Source organism: Podarcis gaigeae (assembly GCF_964106915.1).
Source record: "Podarcis gaigeae genome assembly, chromosome: 3".
In the NCBI taxonomy this organism is placed as follows: domain Eukaryota; kingdom Metazoa; phylum Chordata; class Lepidosauria; order Squamata; family Lacertidae; genus Podarcis; species Podarcis gaigeae.
Window position 1 is genome coordinate 118,466,533 of NC_139680.1, and position 13,604 is coordinate 118,480,136.

Consider the following 13,604-nt stretch of genomic DNA (forward strand, 5'->3'; position numbering starts at 1 on the left):
GAGATGATTTGATCTGGTTTTGCATTGTTTTAGCTTCTTCTTTTCCCCTACCTAATGGGATTATTTCTTTTTATTCTTATTATTCTGACCTGCAAGCCACAGCCAGGAGCATTCATGTGCTAAAGGCGCAGGATTTCAGCGAGCTAGTTCTTCCACAAAACCAAACACACCAGTGACCAGATCAAACGCACACCAAGCCTCTGATGTGTAAGCGCAATACATTATTATTAATGGCAATATTAATAATAAAGAGCCTGCGCTTTCAAAAACCACACGCGCATACACAGGTGGAAGACCCCAGACCCCAGGAATAGGGGGATACTTCTTTGCCCTCCAAAGTTGGGAGTCCCTAGACCCCCCCATGATTATTTTTGGAGGGTGTCCCCAGAATTACCCCAAACAGCCCCCCCAGATGGAGAGACCCCCCCACCCCCAAAGCTACCTTAAAGGGGGATGGGGGGCTTTCCTTCTTTAGGCATCACCATTATCCAAAAAAGGGGGTTATCCCCCCTCCAAAGCCTCAATGCACCCCCCCAAAAAAATCGCATACTTGCCTTGTGCGCACATACCCCTCTCCTTCATCACTCGTGGTACGTTCCATCTCTGTCTCGCGCCCCCCCTCCGCTTTCACCTTCTTAGTTTAACCCTCCCGCAGTGCTAAGCCGGCCGCTCCCGGGATCCGTAGGCAGCGACCATTAGGACAAGGAGCGGGGGGGGCGCGGTGCGGGTGGAGAGACGCGCCGCTGTTTTCGCCTCCCCGCACCCCCCGCGGAATCCCGCGTTGCCTCCGTCCTTCCCCACGTCTCGCCTACCTCCGAGCCAGCCGCAGATGGTTCGTCCCACGGAGCCAGCCACCCAATCCGCGCGCGACAGCCCTCCTCGCCTCTCGCATCACCTCGCCCGCCGCCGGTTCCTTCAGCGCGTCTTCGGCCGTTTCCGAAAGGGGGCGGGCGGAAACGGCCGAAGGGCGGGCGGAAAGGGACGAGGGGCGGGGCTGGGAGGGACGGAGGCGGACGGAGATTGCCGAGAGAGCGGAGCGGGCGGGGCAGCAGGGAGGAGATTCGGAAGGCGACGGAAACTGCCGAACCTCCCTCTCCGTCAACTCTCCCCACCTTACACACCCCAAGTGTGACGCATGCGCAGTCGACAAGGCGGCTTTTCCCGCCCAAAAACGGGTAAAGTCATAGGAGCAAATCCTGTCGCTTATTTTTATTTATTGTTTCATTGCAACGAATACACCTTTTGGACTGTAAAACAAAAACAAAAAAGCACCTCAACGCAATTTACAAAAAATAAATCACAGCTGTACATTGAAAACATGAACAGATTAAAATGCTAAAAAACCCCACAAATTAAAATCACCTCAGCTTTCTAAATATCTGGGCAGGCTTGTCCACACAAGAACGTTTTCAAGCAGGTACCAAAAAGAGTGCAGTGGAAGACGCTTAAGCGATATCAATAGGCAGGGAGTTCCATAGTGTATAGGCAATAAAAAAACTCCAGCCAATTTCTTGCATTGGGTTTAATTTTACAGCAAACTCCCGAGTTTTTTTTCCTTTTAAAATGTTCTAATTAGAAGCACACAGCAACAACAATACACACAAACACCCTTATATATGCCCTATACGGATTCAGTTCGATTTCATTTCCACAAGTAGAATGGGAAACCCATTTTCTTCCTTGGCAGCATTATCTGACCTTGCCTGCCCCCCCCCCCCCGCTCCTTCTAAAAGACTTTTATCTGATGGAAAAGGAGAGGGAGAAAATCATGGGGGGAGAGGAGCGGTCTCTACATCACGATTTCCAGTATTTGCACACCTGCCATCCCAAACAGAATATGTCTTGGATTTTTGCAATATATAAAAAACACACTGTTGGAGGGATTAGGCCAAACAGGGCCAGATTCTCCCTACCCCCCCAAAAAAAAGGACATGCATAGTCTGGGGGGGGCTCCTAAACCCAGTTTTGGCATTTGAGGGTCGGGGAGCCTCAGTGACAGCTTCCCAATTGCTCCCCCGTACTGCTAATACTGCCTCCATTTCAGAACGTGACTCTTTCATTAACTGTATAGGATCTGTCATCTTTTACTATTGAGGAAAGCAGAACAAAAGTCACACCGGAGCAGTTCCGTTCGGAGGTTTGCTTCCATAAAAACTGTTAACGTCCTGGATCTGGAAATCCATGCTCAAAGAGGCGAAAGATGTCGGCTGCCTGAAAAAATAAATCTGGAAACTGACTTTGCACAAGGTTGTGCAATACGTAATGCCTGCTATCAATACCTAGAGAGCAGGCCTTTGAACAAATGAGATTAAATTGCTTTGCTTTTGCTATCATCCAAATGAAGACACCAGTACAAATTAGGTTTGGACATGCCTCATGGTGCACAGCTTTAGCAAGTCAGAAACCAAAGTTACCGAAAGCAGCTTCAAATAAATATGCATTTTTTTAAAAAAAAAAAACTTTATAGAACACACACACAAGTTTGCTGAATTATGTCACACAGCGCTTGTTTGTTTGCAAAATTCAGAATGAGTGGGTCTTAGGAGTTGGGGCAGCTGGGGCCGAATTCAACAAAGTGGTTCTGCAAGCAGAAACCTCTGCAAGGAATAGTGCAATGGGGATTTCCCCCTCCTCCCCCTATAGCCCCCCCCAAGTGACTCAAAGGACTCAGGGGAACCCCCCAGAACAACACATGGGATAAAGAAAGGGGAGATTGCTCTTCCGACACAAGCATTTCCATCAGTCTCCTCGGTGCTACTCTGAACTCCTCCCGTGAGCAATCATTCCCTTTCAAAGATGAGGAGGGCACAAAGGGGTGGCTGCAGTTGGAGGGAGAAGCTTGAAGAGGAAAAGGATTGCCACGGGAAAACTCCATTCCCCTTGCAGATCACATTCACACAGCCGCTCTGCATTACTGAGCCATGCATCAGATAAAGGTAAAGGGACCCCCCTGACCGTTAGGTCCAGTCGCAAACAACTCTGGGGTTGCGGCGCTCATCTCGCTTTACTGGCCGAGGGAGCCGGTGTACAGTTTCCATGTCATGTGGCCAGCATGACTAAGCCGCTTCTGGCGAACCAGAGCAACGCATGGAAACACCGTTTCCCTTCCCACCGGAGTGGTACCTATTTATCTACTTGTACTTTGACGTGCTGTCGAACTGCTAGGTTGGCAGGAGCTGGGACCGAACAACGGGAGCTCACCCCATCGCAGGGATTCGAACCGCTGACCACCTGATCGGCAAGTCCTAGGCTCTGTGGTTTAACCCACAGCACCACCTGCGTGCCAATGCATCAGATAAGAAGAGCCTAAAGGCCTAGAATTCAGCTTCCTTTTTCCTACAACGGACAACCAGATGCCTATTGCAAAGCCATAAGAAAAACATGAGTGCAATAATCCCCTCTGCTGCAGTTTCCCAATAAGCTATCCCCTCTGCATAAAGCATATACCTTGCATATACCTTGACTAGCAGTCAGGGCTGGATTTAGGTTTGATGTGGCCCTAAGCTACTGAAGGTAATAGGACCCTTTATATATCCAGCTGTCCTTTGTCAACAACAAATTGTCGCTGTTTTTTGTGTTGAATATATGCTATATGGTAATTGACGGACCTAATTGGTATCTAAAGCCATTTGCACATAACAAAATAACCAGTCAATGCAGAATATAGGCACCCTATATATAGAAATGAGCAAACCAGTGATATTTTAGGGAGCAGGCTAGCAGGTGAGGCCCATGACTTACATCACAGGAGCCTACACAACACAAAACACTGTTGCTGTATGTAGGTTTTATTTGTTTTTTATCTTATATTTTGGAAATATACATCCAGGTTTTTTTTCCTTTAAATTTTTTGGGCACCCCCAAGGGAGTAGGGCCCTAAATTATAGCTTGTTTAGCTTATACATAAATCCGGCATTGCTAGGAGCCCTCAATATCCTAGCTGGCAGCCCATACCACAACTTGTGGGAACCAGATTTCTAGTATTACAAGAGAGGTGAAAATCTGCTCTATACAGTTTTCCCCCATACCATGCATAATTTTATAAACCTCGCCCATCTTTCTCTATCCCTTACACTTCTTCTAAACCAGTGATGGCCAGACTTGGCCCTCCAGCTGTTTTGGGACTACAATTCCCATCATCCCTGACCACTGGTCCTGTTAGCTAGGGATGATGGGAGTTGTAGTCCCAAAACAGCTGGAGGGCCAAGTATGGCCATCGCTGTTCTAAACTAAGATGCCTCAGACACCATAGTCTGACCTCAGGCAGGGAAGAGAAGGAAGATTCCTACATCAGCCATTCCCTCATTTTTCCTTTAATCCAGCCACCCAAAAATAATGGAAAAACCTTGGCGCTAAAAAAATAACCTACATTGGTAGTGTCTCCATAGCTGTTGCCACGTTTAGATCGGCCCAGAGGAAAAGAGCCCCAAGAACACAAACAGGTCAGACTTCTGGGCTGTGCCGAATCTGGCAAGCATATTATTAAGCAGCTATTAAAAATTTGTTGTTATAGGAGCCTCAGCTCAGGAACAAGAGTGGTACACTCTCTCCACTGAAAGCACCAGGGGGTGCATGAGCAAGAACAGTCAGCAAGGAAAGAGCTAGTTTCCTGTAATGCCCTAAAAACGCCACATGGTACTCACAAAATCAGGGTGGCTACAGAACAGAATTTACCACATCCTTTCAAGGTATAATTATGGGAGAATCCTTTCTTCTAACAGAAAAGGGCAGGGGGAAGCTATGTCTGGGTCGACAGGGCAGGCCAGGGAGGGGAAAGAGGGCTAAGGCTGTAAAAAATAATAATCCGAGGCGCAATTATTGCTAATTGAAAACTTCTCCCTTTTCTGGAAATCTGTATAGCCTTGCCAACATGTCGTCAGACCTTGTGGCACCGTTGCTAAATGCCAAGTCAGTCCGTAGGAAATCTACCCTTTAGCTGCAGGATTTGACCTCGGAGAAAGAGGCAGGCTTGGTCTGCAGAGGAGCTAATCTCTCCCACTAGGCTTTTCCCATAAACCGTCACTTGCCTGGGATTCCTGGTTGCTGACAGCTACAAGGTGAGTCATTAAAACATTTGTTTGTTTATTAAATTTCGTTACTGCCCCTCATCTGAGGATCTCAGTGGTGGCCTACAGTATAAGGTAAAGATAAAGGGACCCCTGACCATCAGGTCCAGTCGCGGACGACTCTGGAGTTGCGGCGCTCATCTCTAAGCCGCTTCTGGCGAACCAGAGCAAGGCACAGAAACGACATTTACCTTCCCGCCGGAGCGGTACCTATTTATCTACTTGCACTTTGACGTGCTTTCGAACTGCTAGGTGGGCAGGAGCAGGGACCAAGCAACGGGACCTCACCCCGTCACGGGGATTCGAACCGTCAACCTTCTGATCGGCAAGTCCTGGGCTCTGTGGTTTAACCCACAGCGCCACCCGCGTCCCTACAGTATAGAAACACAAAAATACATAGTAACAAACATATACCGGGCTAGGCTCAACCAGAGGACACCTATCAGATTGGCCTTGCAGCAAGAATATTCTGCTCTTGAGAGTAATAGTGCTGAAGATGCCCTTCTAAATTAATAAGTAAGAAACTAAGGGCAGAGTCACAGCATACACTGAATGCACATGGCTTCCCCCAAAGAATCTTGGGAACTGTAGTTTCTTGTGGATGCTGGGAATTGTAGCTCAGTGAGGGTGGAACTACAGTTCCCAGTAATCTATGGGGGAAGCACATGGGTACTGAATGTGCTACGAATGTATGGAGTGGATCTGCCCTAGTTGTGAATTTGACCATTATACTAGGAAGTTCAAGAGAGTTGGGAGTGTGTGTGTTTGTGTGTGTGTGGTCTCTATGCATTTAAAGTTTGCTCTTGTGCACAAGATCCAAGACCTTAGCTCTGGACTTTCTAAAACAAGCGTGGGAAGAAGCAGCAAAATCCACTCGAGCGCCCTCCTTTCCCCTCCCCACCACACTTGTTTAAAATACCCAAAGCCACATTCAATCCTCTCTTTGTTAGGTGGCATGCTATTCAGGATCAAGAACTGGGGAAACAGCCGCTGCAGAGAGAGAGACAAAAGCAGCATTATAGGTGCACACCTACAGAGAGCAATTGGAAAGTGTACATCAAAGTGCCTTTTCCCAAAGAGACAATTACTGCATTATGTGCAACTTAGGCAAAATGTCATTGAAACGACTGAAGGCGCCCACGCATCTTTTCCTCTTCGAAATATAAACACCTTTGCCCATGGTTCACCACACACACACCTTTTTGCCATTCTTAACGCAACCAACAATGGCAAGTACAACCTTTGAGGAAAGGGCAACAGCTGCAAAAATATTCTATGAGTGTCCTATGTATTATTGCGCAAATACTTAGACTATCTTTCTTCTTAGACATGGATAGTGCCACCTGCGTGCTTTCAAGTCAGATGTTTTTTCATCTGCTTGGAAGTTACGTAAGAGGAGCCCTACCTGGATCAGACCAAAGGCAATAGTGGTCCCAGTTACCGCAGCTGGCATAATCCTCACAACAACTCTACAATATAGGCTAGGCCGAGAGGCGGCAAGCTTTATAACTGAGCGGGGCTTTGAACCCCAGTTTCCCAGGTCCTGTGGTCTGGCACTCAAACCACAACACCAAATTGGCTCAGGTGTCATCATACCTCAAATCCACTACGTTACTAGCACTGGGGGTTTTTGAGGTCTGTACGGGTTGGCTTTGTGGATGAATGCTGAGTTTGCATTTTGTATTAAAGTTGGTTTTTGCTTTTAAATGTGCTTGGGGGTAAGCTACACTTCTGTGAATCCTCCCTCTCCAAAGACCTGCTCTGTTTATTATTTTTATTTTGCAAGGCACCAACTGCCACTCATCCTCTCCCAAAAGTCCCCCTGGCTGCTGTTTCCCACACTATTAATTTAAACGGAATGTCTACCAGGGAAACCAAAGTCGCTTCCCACCCTCCAGATCCCACCTCCCAGCAGATGGCAAAGTTATAAATATCAACACATTCGTCAGCTAGTGGTACTCAAACCAGGCAGACCAGAGGACCTTCTGCACAGCTTAAAAATACCACAACGGATTCACAGAATCATAAAATTGCAGAGTTGGGAGGGACCTAAAAGAGCAGCTAATCGAACCTCATGCGATGCAGGAATCACGGCAAGAGAATCTTTGATCTGCAAGCAACCTTTATTTCAACTCTGGCGTTGCACCTCCAAAATGCAGAGCCTGAGTTTCTGCAGTGCAGGTGCATCGAGAATTATGGAACTCCACGCAGATATTTATTTGCTGTGCGCAATCCATACCGCTGGAGCATGAAAGGCTGGGCTTATGGAAACCCTTGGGTGCCCGGGACATACGTTCAAGCACATGAACAGGACAGCGAATGGCACAAATTAAGTAGATCTGTGGGAGGTTCAATACAGATGAGAGAAACTAGGAGGCAATGCCGCTGGCCTCAAACCACCCCGTCTCCTGGGTAATCTCCTGGGCATCCAACACTAGGGGTCCTCAGGCGGACTAGGCCCTAGGGCAGCCTTTGCCAAGCTGGTGTGCTCCTGGCATTTTGGACTACAATTCCCAGCAGCCTCAGCCAGCATGGCCGTGGAGGGTACCTGGTCAGCCACCATAGGGAAAAGCCTGCATTTCTAACCTGAAGCAAATCAGCTGACTCGCCAAGGGAATTGGGGTTCTGTTGTTATTTAGTCGTGTCTGACTCTTCGTGACCCCCTGGACCAGAGCACGCCAGGCACTCCTGTATTCCACTGCCTCCCGCAGTTTGGTCAGACTCATGCTGGTAGCTTTGAGAACACTGTCCCACCATCTCGTCCTCTGTTGCCCCCTTCTCCTTGTGCCCTCCATCTTTCCCAACATCAGGGTCTTTTCCAGGGAGTCTTCTCTTCTCATGAGGTGGCCAAAGTCTTGGAGCCTCAGCTTCACGATCTGTCCTTCCAGTGAGCACTCAGGGCTGATTTCCTTCAGAATGGAGAGGTTTGGTCTTCTTGCAGTCCATGGGACTCTCAAGAGTCTCCTCCAGCACCAGAATTCAAAAGCATCCATTCTTTGGCGATCAGCCTTCTTTATGGTCCAGCTCTCACTTCCATACATCACTACAGGGAAAACCATCGCTTTAACTATACGGACCTTTGTTGGCAACTGGGGTTCTACAAGGCCCAATAAATCCTTTGCAGCCAAGCCAGCTAGTTAGCCAGAGCATTCTGCCTGATATTTTGTCAAAAAACAAAGCATCCTTGCCCTGCCTTTCTGCCAACCGAGGTTCCCAGACTGGGTTACAAGGTCCAAAAATAAGACAGTCCTTGCCCTCAGGTTTGCAATCTATAAAATACATGTGACAAAAGGAAAGGTGATCGGGAGGGAGGAGGGGGAGGAAAGCAGCTTGTTCACCAGTTCAAGGAGGGTGGTGATGCGAGAACGCCTGCATCGTTTGCTGCTTTCCTCTGCCTTTTCCAAAATTTGGCAGATGACACAATTAAGGTAGCAGTGAAACTGAGCTGAAATATTTCTCCAGCAGGGCAAAATTTCTAACGTTCTGGTTGTTGTTGCTGCTGCTTTTCCTGCCACCGCTATTCTCTCCTTCTGGGCTCATTAATCACAACTGTCAGAGAAGGGAAAGGAAACGTGCCCACCAAAATGTTTTCAGGATTCCCCCCTCTTTGGGTGCACAGATAAATTTCTCAACTGCCCTGGAAGAAGCTGCAACCCTGTGTGCAGTCAACCTTCTTGAATCCCACCGATTTCAAATAATTATATATATATCTCCCACCCATCTGGCTGGGCTTCCCCAGCCACTCTGGGCAGCTTCCAACAAAATATTAAAATGCAGTAATGCATCAAACATTAGACGCTTCCCTAAACAGGGCTGCCTTCAGATGTCTTCTAAAAGTCTGGTAGACATCTGGTGGGAGGGTGTTCCACAGGGCGGGTGCCACCACCGAGAAGGCCAGAACCTCTCTGCTTCGGAGTACAGAATTCTCTGCTGACATCTAAACCTGCCTTCTAGTCAGTCAAGCCGTTTGTCCAGAGTGGGGAACCAGTGGCCCTGCAGAGCATTGCATTGTAGCATTGGAAGGGACCCAAGGGTCATCTAGCCCAACCCCCTGCAATGCAGGAATCTCAGCTAAAGCATCCCTGACAGAGGGCCATCCAACCTCTGCTTAAAAACCTCCAGGGAAGGAGAGTCCACTACCTCCCAAGGGAGACCATCCCACTATCCAACAGCTCTTACTGTCAGAAAGTTCTTCCTGACATTTAGTTGGAATCTCCTTTCTTGTACTTTGAAGCCATTGGTTCAGGTCCTCCGCTCCGCAGCAGCAGAATTTTTTTTTGTGGGACTACGACTCTTGACATCACTGGTTGTGTTGGTTAGGGTGGATGGGAAAGGACTTATTGGTGCACTGTTAAACTGCGGAACTCACTCCCACAAGACACAGCAATGGCCACCGATATGGATGGCTTCAAAAGAGGATTGGACAAATTTGTGGAAGATAAGGCTGCCAATCGCTAATAGCTATGATGGCCATAGGGACACGGGTGGCGCTGTGGGTTAAACCACAGAACCTAGGACTTGCCAATCAGAAGGTTCGAATCCCCGCAACAGGGTGAGCTCCCGTTGCTCGGTCCCTGCTCCTGCCAACCCAGCAGTTCGAAAGCACGTCAAAGTGCAAGTAGATAAATAGGTACTTCCCCAGCAGGAAGGTAAACGGTGTTTCCATGCGCTGTTCTGTTCACCAGAAGCGACTTAGTCATGCTGGCCACATGACCCGGAAGGTGTACGCCAGCTTCCTCGGCCAATAAAGCAAGATGAGCGCCGCAACCCCAGAGTTAGCCACGACTGGACCGAATGGTCAGGGGTACCTTTACCTTTATGATGGCTGCTATACAGTGGTACCTTGGTTTACAAACTTCATCCATTCCGGAAGTCCGTTCTTAAACCAAAGCGTTCTTAATGCTTTCCATAGCAGCGGGGGACTCAATTTACAAATGGAAGATACTCAACAGGAAGCGAAACATGTTCTGCTTCCAAGGCAAAGTTCACAAACCAAAACACCTACTTCCAGGTTTGCAGCATTCTTAATCCAAGTTGTTGATAAACTAAGCTGGTCTTAAACCAAGGTACCACTGTAGTTCGCCTCCACTGTTAGAGGCAGGATATGACCCTAAATGCCAGTTGCTGGAAAATAAAGAAGAAGAAGAAGAAGAAGAAGAAGAAGAAGAAGAAGAAGAAGAGTTTGGATTTGATATCCCGCCTTTCACTCCCTTTAAGGAGTCTCAAAGCGGCTAACATTCTCCTTTCCCTTCCTCCTCCACAACAAACACTCTGTGAGGTGAGTGAGGCTGAGAGACTTCAGAGAAGTGTGACTAGCCCAAGGGCACCTAGCAGCTGCATGTGGAGGAGCGGAGACGCGAACCTGGTTCCCCAGATTACGAGACTACCGCTCTTAACCACTACACCACACTGGCTCTGGAGAGAAGAGTGCTGTAAAAAAAATTCTAGGAGTGCTAGCACCAGGCTGAGGAATGGTTCTCTACCATAGAGCTTTCATTATCCCCATTATCAATAGATCAATATCATCACCATTCAAACTGAAGTTGATTCTATTGGAATTGGGTATGAAGTATGTATCTTTCATTGAAGTTCAGATCCAAGGCCATCTTTCTTTGATCCGTCTTTTTCCATTGTTTCCAAATTTTTCTTACAAGAGAGGACGCTCGAACAGCCTTCTCGTAATCTGGAGCGATGGAGAACTCTCAATCTGTTTTACGGCATCGTAAAAAGAAATGCCAGTGGGATCATTTAAGGCCCATGCAAGTGAAAATGTTTATCATCGGGAAGGAGCCAAGACGTAAAATTGGATTTTACTTGGTGTGCTCCACGACGGAACATCAATAAAAAGGGAATCCCATAAAACTAATAAGAGATCTTGCTTATTGGGCCGGTCAGCATATAAAAATACTCTTGGCTAAACCTCTCGGGGAGTAAATTACTGTAACTTTATAATTAGTAGGACAACAGCATGACTAGCCATATAGACCATGACTAGCCATATAGAAGTGGGTGCAGAACCAGTGACTACTCAAGATGTTATTGGACTCCCAGCAGCCTCAAAAGACAGAGATGGTGGGATCCTGTTCATCTGGAGAGCCACAGCTTCCCTTCAGTCAGCCCTAAGAAGCAACACAGTTAACCGAACAAACAAGTCAGGATCCATCATAAAATACATTTAAAGCAACAACTTTGGGCTGGATATATTAGCACAATGCAAAAACACCATGCTACCCGCCCACATATAAAAGTGAAAGCAATGCCAAAATTAGAAGTTTAGGGCACAGATTTCTGCCTGTTAGGCAGAGACTCCCTCTTGCAGCAAAAGAAATTGCCAGGAAGCGCTACAACATGGGTACGCAAACTAATGCCAGGGGGCCGGATCCGGCCCAATCGTCTTCTCAATCCAGCCCGTGGACGGTTCGGGATTCAGCGTGTTTTTACATGAGTCGAAGGTGTGCTTTTATTTAATATGCATCTCTGGGTTATTTGTGGGGCATAGGAATCCGTCCCCCCCAAAAAAATATATCCCGGCCCCCTACAAGGTCTGAGGGACAGTGGACCGGCCCCCTGCTAAAAAAGTTTGCTGACCCCTGTGCTACAAGGATCAAGGCGCTGGGATCACAGAATACCCGAGTGCTGTTTGAGTTCAGAGTAAAATAAGGAGAGAGAGATCGAAGGAGAGGTAGCCACTTGTTTCTCCTTATGGTGACTGGCAAGCCATGACTGTCACTCATCGCCGGTAAGCTGTGTGTGATAAACACAGACACACAAAAATACATCCTTTAACTACAGGGCAGGGCAGCCCAGAGACTGAATGCCAAAGGGCCAAAGAGTCATTTGCATCCCGCTCTCTTTCCCATTTTCCTTTCCCAAACCACAACCATGGTGAGGAGGGAGAATTCTCAGTGGCTCAACAGCAGGGATCCTTGATGGCTGAATGACCTGGCAATGAAATACAAAAGTGAATCAAATAACACACAGATAGACAAACACACACACACACACACACACACGGAGTGGGAGGAGAGAAAGAGATGTCATTCCATATACCTGGTGTTATTTGCTCAGCTGGGCACCCTAAACTTCTTCTTGCCACTGCAATACCACTGGTCAATCTATCTTAGCATTGCCTACAAACTAACACTTAGGCTGCATGCAAACAGTGTAAGGAAAGCCTGCTGGATCATGCCAAAACGAGCCCATCTCGTCCAGCATCCTGTTCCCACAATGCCCAACCAGGTACCTATTATGGGAAACCTGAAAGCTGGATTCTGGACCAAGCCAGGGTTCGAAATTTGCCGGGCGCATTTTGCACCTGGCTATCGAACACTTGTGACCGAGTGAAGGTGCCAGGGCGCCAGGATTGGCCCCTGACATTTCCATCTGGTGATGCATGCTGGGAGATCCTTGGATCTCGACTGCTTTCACACACTAGCAAACACATCCTGTAGAATTATATCCGTGGTATTTTATCTGCACACTCGGAATGAATTTCAAGAACCAAGAGGTTGTTATTGAAAAGAGCTGCCTTGCCCCAAAACGTTCAGTTTTGGCGACCGTAACTCTGGTTGAAGGAGTCATTTGGCGCCTAGTTTATATATCTGAGTTTCTAAGACTGCCAAGAGCGCCGCTCTCCCCTCCTGTGGTTTCCAGAAGCTGGTATTCAGAAACACTGCTGCAGAGCAAAGCCATAGCTGATCAGCGAAAAAAATCTATAGACCAGCTCTATGGCTACCACAAGGGACGCAGGTGGCGCTGTGGGTAAAAGCCTCAGCGCCTAGGGCTTGCCGATCGAAAGGTCGGTGGTTCGAATCCCTGCGGCGGGGTGCGCTCCCGTTGTTCGGTCCCAGCGCCTGCCAACCTAGCAGTTCGAAAGCACCTCCGGGTGCAAGTAGATAAATAGGGACCGCTTACCAGCGGGAAGGTAAACGGCGTTTCCGTGTGCGGCTCTGGCTCGCCAGAGCAGCGATGTCACGCTGGCCACGTGACCCGGAAGTGTCTCCGGACAGCGCTGGCCCCCGGCCTCTTGAGTGAGATGGGCGCACCAACCCCAGAGTCTGGCAAGACTGGCCCGTACGGGCAGGGGTACCTTTACCTTTACCTATGGCTACCACAGTTATCCCCTCTCCCAACCCCAATTCCAAGAGGATGTTGGAGGGTGTCCAGATCCAAGGCATCTCCAAACATGCCCTTGAAATGCCTCTCTTTTTTGCTTTCTCCATTAGGTAAAGGTAAAGGGGACCCCTGACCATTAGGTCCAGTCATGGCCGACTCTGGGGTTGCAGCGCTCATCTTGCTTTACTGGCCAAGGGAGCCGGCATACAGCTTCTGGGTCATGTGACCAGCATGACTAAGCCACTTCTGGCGAACCAGAGCAGCGCATGGAAATGTCGTTTACCTTCCTGCCGGAGTGGTACCTATTTATCTACTTGCACTTTGACATGCTTTCAAACTGCTAGGTTGGCAGGAGCAGGGACCGAGCAACGGGAGCTCATCCAGTCACGGGGATTTGAACCGCTGACCTTTTGATCGGCAAGT

General features: G+C 48.2%; 1 protein-coding gene and 1 long non-coding RNA gene across 9 annotated transcripts in view; one reads left to right on the forward strand and one right to left on the reverse strand.

Moving 5' to 3' along the window:
* EXTL3 (exostosin like glycosyltransferase 3) overlaps positions 1-13,604 on the reverse strand; it is a 169,122-nt gene that overhangs the window by 146,069 nt on the left and 9,449 nt on the right. For 5 of the 8 annotated variants that reach the window (XM_083733234.1, XM_083733232.1, XM_083733233.1 and 2 more), the window contains exon 1: positions 813-943. The exons of 2 other annotated variants lie outside the window; for them this stretch is intronic. The gene's annotated coding sequence lies outside the window, so the exon portion shown is untranslated. One more of the 8 variants, XM_083733235.1, reaches the window with a different exon arrangement.
* Positions 7,640-8,312, forward strand: LOC310841180. The gene is made up of 2 exons (XR_014562393.1): positions 7,640-7,688; positions 8,171-8,312. It is a non-coding gene; the product is annotated as an uncharacterized lncRNA (long non-coding RNA).